Source organism: Coregonus clupeaformis, chromosome 16, assembly GCF_020615455.1.
Source record: "Coregonus clupeaformis isolate EN_2021a chromosome 16, ASM2061545v1, whole genome shotgun sequence".
In the NCBI taxonomy this organism is placed as follows: domain Eukaryota; kingdom Metazoa; phylum Chordata; class Actinopteri; order Salmoniformes; family Salmonidae; genus Coregonus; species Coregonus clupeaformis.
The window spans coordinates 18,219,466-18,231,029 of NC_059207.1; positions in this window are offsets into that span (position 1 = coordinate 18,219,466).

Genomic DNA, 11,564 nt, shown 5'->3' on the forward strand with positions numbered 1-11,564 from the left:
ATAACTGTAGACCTTCACAAGTCTGGTTCATCCTTGGGAGCAATTTCCAAACGCCTGAAGGTACCACGTTCATCTGTACAAACAATAGTACGCAAGTATAAACACCATGGGACCACACAGACGTCATACCGCTCAGGATGGAGACGCGTTCTGTCTCCTAGAGATTAATGTACTTTGGTGCGAAAAGTGCAAATAAATCCCAGAACAAAAGCAAAGGACCTTGTGAAGATGCTGGAGGAAACAGGTACAAAAGTATCTATATCCACAGTAAAACGAGTCCTATAACAACATAACCTGAAAGGCCGCTCAGCAAGGAAGAATCCACTGCTCCAAAACCGCCATAAAAAAGCCAGACTTCGGTTTGCAACTGCACATGGGGACAAAGATCGTACTTTTTGGAGAAATGTGCTCTGGTCTGATGAAACAAAAACAGAACTGTTTGGCCATAATGACCATCGTTATGTTTGGAAGAAAAAGGGGGTGCTTGCAAGCCGAAGAACACCATCCCAACCGTGAAGCACGGGGTGGCAGCATCATGCTGTGGGGGTGCTTTGCTGCAGGAGGGACTGGTGCACTTCACAAAATAGATGGCATCATGAGGAAGGAAAATGATGTGGATATATTGAAGCAACATCTCAAGACATCAGTCAGGAAGTTAAAGCTTGGTCGCAAATGGGTCTTCCAAATGGACAATGACCCCAAGCATACTTCCAAAATTGTGGAAAAATGGCTTAAGGACAACAAAGTCAAGGTATTGGAGTGGCCATCACAAAGCCCTGACCTCAATCCTATAGAAAATTTCTCAGCAGAACTGAAAATAGGTGTGCGTGCAAGGAGGCCTACAAACCTGACTCAGTTACACCAGCTCTGTCAGGAGGAATGGTCCAAAATTCACCCAACCTATTGTGGGAAGCTTGTGGAAGGTTACCCGAAACGTTTGACCCAAGTTAAACAATTTAAAGGCAATGCTACCAAATACTAATTGAGTGTATGTAAACTTCTGACCCACTGGGAATGTGATGAAAGAAATAAAAGCTGAAATAAATCACTCTCTCTACTATTATTCTGACATTTCACATTCTTAAAATAAAGTGGTGATCCTAACTGACCTAAGACAGGGCATTTTTACTAGGATTAAATGTCAGGAATTGTGAAAAACTGAGTTTAAATGTATTTGGCTAAAGTGTATGCCAACTTCCGACTTCAACTGTATAATTTAAAAAAGGATATGTGTGTGTGTATGGATGTATGTATATACAGTGGGGAGAAGAAGTATTTGATACACTGCCGATTTTGCAGGTTTTCCTACTTACAAAGCATGTAGAGGTCTGTAATTTTTATCATAGGTACAGAAAATCACATTGTATGATTTTTAAGTAATTAATTTGCATTTTATTGCATGACATAAGTATTTGATACATCAGAAACCAAACAGAAATCAAACAGACTCCAACCTCTCCACAATGGCCAGGACCAGAAAGCTGTGTAAGGACATCAGGGATAAAATTGTAGACCTGCACAAGGCTGGGATGGGCTACAGGACAATAGGCAAGCAGCTTGGTGAGGAGGCAACAACTGTTGGCGTAATTATTACAAAATGGAAGAAGTTCAAGATGACGGTCAATCACCCTCGGTCTGGGGCTCCATGCAAGATCTCACCTTGTGGGGCATCAATGATCATGAGGAAAGTGAGGGATCAGCCCAGAACTACACGGCAGGACCTGGTCAATGACCTGAAGAGAGCTGGGACCACAGTCTCAAAGAAAACCATTAGTAACACACTTCGCCGTCATGGATTAAAATCCTGCAGCGCACGCAAGGTCCCCCTGCTCAAGCCAGCGCATGTCCAGGCCCGTCTGAAGTTTGCCAATGACCATCTGGATGATCCAGAGGAGGAATGAGAGAAGGTCATGTGGTCTGATGAGACAAAAATATAGCTTTTTGGTCTAAACTCCACTCGCCGTGTTTGGAGGAAGAAGAAGGATGAGCACAACCCCAAGAACACCATCCCAACCGTGAAGCATGGAGGTGGAAACATCATTCTTTGGGGATGCTTTTCTGCAAAGGGGACAGGACGACTGCACCGTATTGAGGGGAGGATGGATGGGGCCATGTATCGCGAGATCTTTGCCAACAACCTCCTTCCCTCATTAAGATCATTGAAGATGGGTCGTGGCTGGGTCTTCCAGCATGACAACGACCCGAAACACACAGCCAGAGCAACTAAGGAGTGGCTCCGTAAGAAGCATCTCAAGGTCCTGGAGTGGCCTAGCCAGTCTCCAGACCTGAACCCAATAGAACATATTTGGAGGGAGCTGAAAGTCCGTATTGCTCAACGACAGCCCCGAAACCTGAAGGATCTGGAGAAGGTCTGTATGGACGAGTGGGCCAAAATGCCTGCTGCAGTGTGTGCAAACCTGGTCAAGACCTACAGGAAACGTATGATCTCTGTAATTGCAAACAAAGGTTTCTGTACCAAATATTAAGTTCTGCTTTTCTGATGTATCAAATAGTTATGTCATGCAATAAAATGCAAATTAATTACTTAAAAATCATACAATGTGATTTTCTGGATTTTTGTTTTAGATTCCGTCTCTCACAGTTGAAGTGTACCTATGATAAAAAATTACAGACCTCTACATGCTTTGTAAGTAGGAAAACCTGCAAAATCGGCAGTGTATCAAATAGTTGTTCTCCCCACTGTATATATTTGCGAGAAAAAAAACATATGGGGGATTGGAAGTGATGCAGACAATTACATTGATGGAAGTTACAATCTATCTGAAATATTAAAGCTGATCTAACCCCAAAATTGTTTTTTAAAGATTATCTTCGAAAAAAATATAAACTTTGGAACCAAGACCTAAAAATAACTAATATTGGTACAAGCCGGAGGGAGTGTTGGAACATAACTAACAAAATTACAGTTAACGAAAATGTACAGTTAATCCAGTATAAACTAATGTACAGAATTTGTTGTTTGGAAAAATACATTAAAATCGTGTTAAAGAATGTATGCAAAAAAATAAATAAATGTTGTTTTGCTATGTTGGGCGTATTGTACATTTCTCTCCGTGGCTCTCTTTTTTTGTATAGTTATTAGTGGAGTATACATGATCTCAATTTTAGCTTCAAGATGCCGGCAATTTGAAAAAACTAAAAAGTGGATTGTGCTGATATCACGCTCGGTAGTTGAACTCAGTGGCTAGTGCTAAAACAATGACATCATATTTACATTTTAGTCATTTAGCAGATGCTCTTATCCAGAGCAACTTACAGTTAGTGAGTGCATGCATTTTCATACTGGCCCCCCATGGGAAACGAACCCACAACCCTGGCGTTGCAAGCGCCATGCTCTACCAACTGAGCTACAGGGGAATCATATCTGAATTCATGCACATTTGCATTTATTTTAAATTCTGAGCCAAATCTGAAACTGCACCTCATTCAATAAGGAACGTAATATCATAACAATATAATTAATGATAATAAAACAATACATTAGACATAGTTGAGCAGTTACCATTCATATATTGCATCAATATTAAAATATGAGCAATATTCTAATAATAGATCAGCAAAGTTTGGTATGTCAACATTATAAATAATACTGTACATCTGAATTGAATACATTTGAACAAAACTTACACAAGGATTGTGTCTATCTCCCTGAAGTGTGTGTCTCAAATCGTTCACTGTACGTGAGAGGAGAGTAACATACCCAAACAGATATACTGCCTAAAAGCACACACACACATGGAAATGTCAGAAATGCCATCAATCTAATGATCATCAGATGATTTGCATATGTTTCAGCCTAGGATGTCTCTTTGTTTTGCTTATTTGAATGGGATCAGCTCTGCCACTGCTAAAAAGTCATAGCAATTTCTAGAGTTGCTATTTTCTCAAGTTTCCTTGTGTCAATTAACTCATAACATTCCTGGATTACTCATTATATTAATAAAGTCCGATTTAATTAACAAATATACGATAGTCAGTTGACATTTTTTGGGGGGTATAAAACTGTGTACATACGGTGCATTCGGAAAGTATTCAGACTCCTTCACTTTTTCCACATTTTGTTACGTTACAGCCTTATTCTAAAATGGATACAATTATTTTTTCCCCTCATCAATTTACACACAATACCCGACCCACATTTTTGCTAATGTATTAAAAATAAAAAACAGATACCTTATTTACATAAGTATTCAGAGTCTTTGCTATGAGACTCGAAATTGAGCTCAGGTGCATCCTGTTTCCATTGATCATCCTTGAGATGTTTCTACAACTTGATTGGAGTCCCCCTGTTGTGAATTCAATTGATTGGACATGATTCGGAAAGGCACACACCTGTCTATATAAGGTCCCACAGTTGACAGTGCATGTCAGAGCAGAAACCAAGCCATGAGGTCGAAGGAATTGTCTGTAGAGCTCAGAGACAGGATTGTGTTGAGGCACAGATCTGGGTAAAGGTACCAAAACATTTCTGCAGCATTGAAGGTCCCCAAGAACAAGTGGCCGCCATCAATTCTTAAATGGAAGAAGTTTGGAACCACCAAGACTCTTCCTAGAGCTGGCCGCCCGGCCAAACTGAGCAATCGGGGGAGAAGGGCCTTGATCAGGGAGGTGACCAAGAACCCAATGGTCACTCTGACAGAGCTCCAGGGTTTCTCTGTGGAGATGGGAGAACCTTCCAGAAGGACAACCATCTCTGCAGCACTCCACCAATCAGGCCTTTATGGTAGAGTGGCCAGACGGAAGCTACTCCTCTGTAAAAGGCACGCCTGGAGTTTGACAAAAGGCACCTAAAGGACTCTCAGACCATGAGAAACAAGATTCTCTGGTCTGATGAAACCAAGATTGAACTCTTTGGCCTGAACGCCAAGAGTCACATCTGGAGAAAACCAGGCACCGCTCATCACCTGGCCAATACCATCCCTACGGTGAAGCATGGTGGTGGCTGGTGGCAGCATCATGCTGTGGGGATGTTTTTCAGCGACAGGGACTGGGAGACTAATCAGGACCGAGGGAAAGAAGGACAGAGCAAAGTACAGAGAGATCCTTGATGAAAACCTGCTCCAGAGCGCTCACCGACCATAAGCACACAGCCAAGACAATGCAGGAGTGGCTTCAGGACAAGTCTCTGAATGTCCTTGAGTGGCCCAGCCAGAGCCCGGACTTGAACCCGATCGAACATCTCTGGAGAGACCTGAAAATAGCTGGGCAGCGACGCTCCCAATCGAACCTGACAGAGCTTGAGAGGATCTGCAAAGAAGAATGGGAGAAACTCCCCAAATACAGGTGTGCAAAGCTTGTAGCATCATACCCAAGAAGACTTGAGGCTGTAATCGCTGCAAAGGTGCTTCAGGAAAGTACTGAGTGAAGGGTGAGAATACGTATGTAAATATGATATTTCAGTGTATTCTTTTTTTTGTTGTTGCAGAAATGGTTAAAAATCTGTTTCATTATGGGGTATTGATGAGAGAAAAAAACAATTTAATCAATTTTAGAATAAGGCGTAACAAAATGTAATGTAACAAAATGTGGAAAAAGTGAAGGGGTCTGAATACTTTCCAAATGCACTGTATCTGGCTATGTTGGCAAAATCACTACATATCCCATCGAGCCAAGCGGGAGAGGCTGCTCGTTGTCACAGTTCCATTACCAGTCAGAAACGTCCAGCTAACCCTACGCCAATGACGCCGGTGGGAGAGTTTATTTACCTGGTACCCTGCCGTCAGAGTGTCTACCACCAGTCCAGAGCCCAATTGCATATGTTCAGTCCCAGGGATATAAGCTTTGTGGAGAGCTTAGAGGGCACTATGTTATTGAAGGCTGATAAACAGCATCCTCACATATGCATTCATTTTGTCCAGGTAAGTGAGGGCAGTGTGCAGTGCAATGGCGATTGTGTCGTCCGTGCATCTGTCGGGGCGGTAGGCGAATTGGAGAGGGTTGAGTGTGTCGGGGAGGGAGGAAGTGATGTGGTCTTTGACTAGCCTTTGAAAGCGCTTCATGATGACAGAAGCTACGGGTCGGTAGTCATTCAGTTCAGTTACTTTCCCTTTCTTGGGCACGGGGATGATAGTGGACATCTGGAAGCAGTTGGGGATAACGGCCTGAGCTAGAGAGACTGAAAATGTCAAAACACAACAGTTAGCTGGTCTGCACATGCTCTGAGGGCGCGGCTAGGGATGCCATTTGGGCCAGCAGCCTTGCGAGGATTAACATGTTTGAATGACTTGCGTACGTCCTCTGTGGAGACCTTAAGTATGTAGCCCTCGTTGTCCTCAGGGGATCTCCTTGGGAGCTCAGAGTTGTCCTTATGCTCTAAGCTTGAGAAAAAGGTGTTTGCTTGTACGGGCGGCGTTGGCCTCTCTCGGTGTTGGTGTCTGCGATGTGACTGGCTTTCTTTTTGTAATCTATGATCGTTAGAAGCCCTTGCGGAGGCGCATGTGCATACCGATAGGACGCATGGGGAGAGAGTAGCTCCATTTTGTATCAACAAAACTGTGGTTATATGAAGAAACCAGACAACATAGTTTAAATTAAGCCTTTAAAATCAATATACACTATATATACAAAAGTATGTGGACCCCTTCAAATGAGTGGATTTGGCTATTTCAGCCACACCCGTTGCTGAAAGGTGTATAAAATCGAGCACACAGCCATGCAATCTCCATAGACAAACACTGGCAGTAGAATGGCATTACTGAAGAGCTCAGTGACAGTCAGTTTCTGCCGTGTTAGAGCTGCTCTGGTCAACTGTAAGTGCTGTTATTATGAAGTTGAAACATCTAGGAGCAACAACGGCTCAGCCGTGAAGTGGTAGGCCACACAAGCTCACAGAACAGGACCGCTGAAGCACGTAGCTCATAAAAATCATCTGTCCTCGGTTGCGACACTCACTACCGAGTTCCAAACTGCCTCTGGAAGCAACGTCAGCACAATAACTGTTTGTCGGGAGCTTCATGAAATGGGTTTCCATGGCCGAGCAGCCAGACACAAGCCTAAGATCACCATGCGCAATGCCAAGCGTTGGCTGGAGTGGTGTAAAACTCGCCGCCATTGGACTCTGGAGCAGTGGAAACGCGTTCTCTGGAGTGATTGATCACGCTTCACCATCTGGCAGTCTGATGGACGAATCTGGGTTTGGCGGATGCCAAGAGAACGCTACCTGCCCGAATGCATAGTTCCAACTGTAAAGGTTGGTGGAGGAGGAATAATGGTCTTGGGCTGTTTTTCATGGTTCAGGCTAGGCCTCTTAGTTCCAGTGAAGGGAAATCTTAACACTACAGCATTCAATTACATTCTAGACGATCATGTGCTTCCAACTTTGTGGCAACAGTTTGGGGAAGGCCCTTTCCTGTTTCAGCATGACAATGCCCACGTGCACAAAGCAAGGTCCATACAGAAATGTTTTGTCGAGATCGGTGTGGAAGAACTTGACTGGCCTGCACAAAGCCCTGACCTCAACCCCATCGAACACCTTTGGGATGAATTGGAACGCCGACTGCGAGCCAGGCGTAATCGCCGAACATCAGTGCCCAACCTCACTAATGCTCTTGTTGCTGAATGGAAGCAAGTCCCTGCAGCAACGTTCCAACATATAGTGGAAAGCCTTACCAGAAGAGTGGAGGCTGTTATAGCAGCAAAGGGAGAATCAACTCCATATTAATGCCCATGATTTTGGAATGAGATGTTGGACGACCAGGTGTCCACATACCTTTGGCTATTTTACATTTACACATGTGGTGTAGCTGCCTGATAGACTTCCCCACCCTAACCTGGATAGACCTTTCAAACAGGAAATCCTTTATCCACTTCTATGTTCTTTCTCCTACCCCCATAATATCAGCTTGATTGACAACCACTCCTTCCACATCATACCATACACCTCCTCCACATCAAAATAGTCAGCTACAACAGTCTCCTTGTTAACCTGAGCCTTCCTGACCTCTGCTTCTAAGCAGAGCACTGGGTCCATAGTTTCCCTACCCTTCCTGAACACACTCTGATGTGGCGATATTAGCCCTCTGCTCTCCAGGAAGTAAGTTATCCTCTCCATAATCATACGTTCCATAATCTTACATACATGTGATGTTAAAGCTATTGGCCAATAGCTTGTTGGCCTTGTTGGGTCCTTCCCTGGCTTCCGGATTGGTACAGCTACTGCCTCCTTCCAGCTGCCTGGTAGTTTCCCCTCTTCCCACACTGTTGTACAACACCAATACCTTATCACTAAGATGGGCCATCATAACATAGCACACCTCATCTTCCCCAGGTGAAGTTAACCCAGTCTTACCTATTGCCCTTTTCATATCTGCCATGGTAAATGGTGCATTCAAATCATCATTTACATCCTCCCTCCTATCCAGCACTCCAGGGTGCTCCTCTCTCGTTCCCTCTCTCCCCCTCTGCCCCTCCTCTGACAAATTTGCAGAGCTATGCACTTGAACAAACTCTTTGGCCATCATCTCTGCCTTCTCCTCATCTGTTACTGCCATTTCCTCCCCACTCGTCAACACTGGATAATCCCACTCCCTTCTGACCCCACTCTTCATCCCTGACAGGTGTCGCCCTTCCAATGGTGTCACAGAACCGACGCCAACATGACCTCTTTGCCTGACAGAAGTTCTCCTCACCAGGGCCTGGGCCTGCTTACACTGAATCAGATGTTGGAAGTTATGCGTCCTTTTCAGTACTCTAAATGTCCTGTTCCTACTCCTCACCATTGCCCCACATTCCTCCGTCCACCATAGGACTGCTTTCCTCTTCCTCCTCCCTGAACTCTTAGGTATGCCTCAGTAGCTGCCCCCACTAAAGCTGTTCTCACCCAGTTATTCATACTATCCACATGCCCTCTCAAATCCACCCGAGCCATCACCTGCTCACTCAGCTCCTGAAACTGATCCCACTTTGCCGTTCCAAACACCCACCTGCCTACTCCATCCACTAACGCCTCCTCCTCCCTCCAGCCTACTGTGCATACTATGGGGTAATTATCACTCCCTACTGTTGACTCCTCCCATATCTCCCACTCACAGATTCCTGCCATCACACTAGATACCAGAGTGAGGTCCAAGGCAGACTCTTTCCCTGTGGCTACATCAATGCTGGTCACTCGGCCATCATTCAGGCACACCAGATCTTTCATTTCTATCCGATTTTCCATCACTTGGCCATCTGGTCTCCCCCCCACCCCCACCCCCACACTAGCACCCCTCCTCTCAACCACACCTCCACCACCACATATTCCTGTTCAATACCTTTCCCTAGCATCCTGTAAGGAAGTCCTTGCTTTATGATGGCGGCACATCCCCCCCTCCCCCTATATCGCTGTCCCTACGAATCACTACATATCCCTGTATGATAAACTCCAAAGTCGGTTTGAGCCATGTTTCCTACATACAAATCACATCAGGCTTAGCTGGTATATCCACAATGAACTGCTTGAACTACTGCCCATTAGCCAACAGGCTTTGAGCATTCCATTGTAGTATTACCACCATAACTAAGATCCAGTAATAAATGACTCCATCCTCGGCTGATTGAGGTCATCTCGAACCTCTTCCCATGTCAACCCTGTCATACTCAGATGTCTCCCAGCCGCTTTCACTATTAGCTGAAACCTCTCCGTTTTAGACTCTACTTTAGCAGTGCTATTGATAGCACCTGCTATGAACGTCACCAGCTTTCTCTTATCTATGTATACCATATCGCCGCCCACATGCCCCGTAATCCCCAGGTCTAGATGCTCCTACCCATCTCTCCCTTGAACCTGTATCTCCATGGACCTGGACCACCCTCACTGCTTCAGCATATGACAGCCTTCTCTCCACTCTCACTTGTTGCACCTCCACTACCTGCTTCATTGCCTCACACTCACAATATGCCACACTATGAGCACCTCCACAGCTGCAGCACTTTGGTTGTACACCATCTCCACACTTCCCATACTCATGCTCCCCTCCACACCTGGCACACCTCTGTTTCTCTTTACAGACTGTTGCCACATGCCCAAACCTCTGGCAGTTATAACATCTTAAAGGCTTTGGTACATACAGTGAGGCAAAAAAGTATTTGATCCCCTGCTGATTTTGTACATTTGCCCACTGACAAAGACATGATCAGTCTATAATTTTGAATGGTATGTTTATTTGAACAGTGAGAGACAGAATATCAACAAAAAAATCCAGAAAAACGCATGTCAAAAATGTTATAAATTGATTTGAATTTTAATGAGGGAAATAAGTATTTGACCCCCTCTCAATCAGAAAAATGTCTGGCTCCCGGGTGTCTTTTATACAGGTAACGAGTTGAGATTAGGAGCACACTCTTAAAGGGAGTGCTCCTAATCTCAGCTTGTTACCTGTATAAAAGACACCTGTCCACAGAAGCAATCAATCAATCAGATTCTAAACTCTCCACCATGGCCAAGACCAAAGAGCTCTCCAAGGATGTCAGGGACAAGATTGTAGACCTACACAAGGCTGGAATGGGCTACAAGACCATCGCCAAGCAGCTTGGTGAGAAGGTGACAAAAGAACTGTCAATCTCCCTCGGCCTGGGGCTCCATGCAAGATCTCACCTCGTGGAGTTGCAATGATCATGAGAACTGTGAGGAATCAGCCCAGAACTACACGGGAGGATCTTGTCAATGATCTCAAGGCAGCTGGGACCATAGTCACCAAGAAAACAATTGGTAACACACTACGCTGTGAAGGACTGAAATCCTGCAGCGCCAGCAAGGTCCCCCTGCTCAAGAAAGCACATATACAGGCCCGTCTGAAGTTTGCCAATGAACATTTGAATGATTCAGAGGAGAACTGGGTGAAAGTGTTGTGGTCAGATGAGACCAAAATCGAGCTCTTTGCCATCAACTCAACTCGCCGTGTTTGGAGGAGGAGGAATGCTGCCTATGACCCCAAGAACACCATCCCCACCGTCAAACATGGAGGTTGAAACATTATGCTTTGGGGGTGTTTTTCTGCTAAGGGGACAGGACAACTTCACCGCATCACAGGGACGATGGACGGGGGCATGTACCTTCAAATCTTGGGTGAGAACCTCCTTCCCTCAGACAGGGCATTGAAAATGGGTCGTGGATGGGTATTCCAGCATGACAATGACCCAAAACACACGGCCAAGGCAACGAAGGAGTGGCTCAAGAAGAAGCACATTAAGGTCCTGGAGTGGCCTAGCCAGTCTCCAGACCTTAATCCCATAGAAAACCTGTGGAGGGAGCTGAAGCTTCGAGTTGCCAAACGTCAGCCTCGAAACCTTAATGACTTGGAGAAGATCTGCAAAGAGGAGTGGGACAAAATCCCTCCTGAGATGTGTGCAACTACAAGAAACGTCTGACCTCTGTGATTGCCAACAAGGGTTTTGCCACCAAGTACTAAGTCATGTTTTGCAGAGGGGTCAAATACTTATTTCCCTCATTAAAATGCAAATCAATTCATAACATTTTTGACATGCATTTTTATGGATTTTGTTGTTGTTATTCTGTCTCTCACTGTTCAAATAAACCTACCATTAAAATTATAGACTGATCATGT